A 1,473-nucleotide genomic window follows, 5' to 3' on the forward strand; every position below is an offset into this window, starting at 1 on the left:
GCAAGCCTCCCTACTTTAGCTTAAACTACATCTGTTCAGACTGTTAATCTCTTCATACAAGTCATTATTTTTTTCCCCCCTTTCCTTTCTGTCACAGAACTGTAACCCCTTTTATTACGGGTTTTGTTTCCAAGATGAAATCAACTGCAGGAGCCACAATGTGAGCAGTGGATTGAAAACATCCACTCATTAACCGTTGCCCAGCCTTCAGAGGCGTGCCGTTCATAAATGTTGGGAATGGCAAGTGGAAAAGGGCAGAGAGGTAGGCGAAGGATGAACCGAAGAGATTCAAAGGGGAAGAAAAAAAAAAAATACACAGAGAGGAGGAACTCTTTGGAGCATGACAACGAGTGAGATTAAACCTCCTTTCCCCATTTCCACACGGCCCTGTTTCTGCATGTGTGCAGCCTGCACATCTGTACCCTTTTGTCTTAAATATCAAAGGCGGCAAAGGCGCGTTAACATTTCAGTAATTCCAAAGCTGGAAGAGGAGGACATGGGAGGGGGAATGGTGCAATGAAGATTTATCAGACTGAGAAAGAAGGTTTGTGCTCTTTCTCTTGTAGCCACGCTCAGTGGAAATGTTTGCCATCTCTTGCTTTTGTACCATATTTTTTTTTTTTTTAGGGGTGGCGCTACGCAAAAAGCCAGACTCAAAGCACTTAACGGACGGAAATACGGTCCTAATGCAAGATGAAAAGGAAGGGAAGCTATGGAGGAGAGAAAAAGTAGGCAGAGGAGGAAGTCGAAGGAGGAAGCAGTGACCAGCACGGGGAAGGAAATGTATATATATCGGGCAACCTGAATCGAAGCAGACAGGCGGGCGGGCGGGCAGGTTCAGTAAGGGGTCCTTGTCACTAGTGTCAGCAGCGAGGTTGAAAACAGAGACGGCAGCACCGAGGGCAGGCTAACAGTGACAGGACCTCCGCTGCAGCCGTGACGGCCAGCTTCACTGGGGCCTTAATTGGTCCTTTGATGTTGCTGGAAAAGGTGGTGAAGGCGACGGAAATGGGATCTGTCCCCCTCTGCTCTCATATCATTATATCACTATGTATTCGGTGTTTATTTATGAACCCTTATTATTTTAATGCTCCTGGAGGGCGGCCTATTTATTGCCACTGTCACTTTTTTTGCCACCTCTCTCACCCGTTCAGTTTTGCCTCTTCTTGTCTTTGATTTTTGGATATTAACCAGAGGTTTGGTTCGGTTTTGTAATACAAAAAAAAGCACATTTAAAAAAAAAACCCACATGATTAACATTAGGGGGTTTATTCAAACGTTTTCAAGCTAAAAAAAATTCACTTTGTTTTTATTTTTTGACTTTTGTTCATAACCACTTCCTTTAGTCCCTGTTTAATTAGAGTTTTCTGAACTACTAGGTTAGGCTCGGATTTTGAATCTGTGTTTAGACAGATGTGTGAGGCCTTTGTGTTCTTTTTGTTCAGAGCTGGATAACCAGTGCCTGTAATCCTT

At 43.9% G+C, this 1,473-nt stretch overlaps 1 long non-coding RNA gene across 1 annotated transcript; it reads left to right on the forward strand.

Annotated features, from left to right (window-relative positions):
- The first annotated feature begins 392 nt into the window (after positions 1–392).
- Positions 393–1,244, forward strand: LOC118566543. Its single transcript, XR_004933096.1, has 2 exons — positions 393–544; positions 628–1,244. It is a non-coding gene; the product is annotated as an uncharacterized LOC118566543 (long non-coding RNA).
- Positions 1,245–1,473: the final 229 nt, after the last annotated feature.

The sequence above is a fragment of the Fundulus heteroclitus genome, chromosome 17 (genome assembly GCF_011125445.2).
Source record: "Fundulus heteroclitus isolate FHET01 chromosome 17, MU-UCD_Fhet_4.1, whole genome shotgun sequence".
In the NCBI taxonomy this organism is placed as follows: Eukaryota; Metazoa; Chordata; class Actinopteri; order Cyprinodontiformes; family Fundulidae; genus Fundulus; species Fundulus heteroclitus.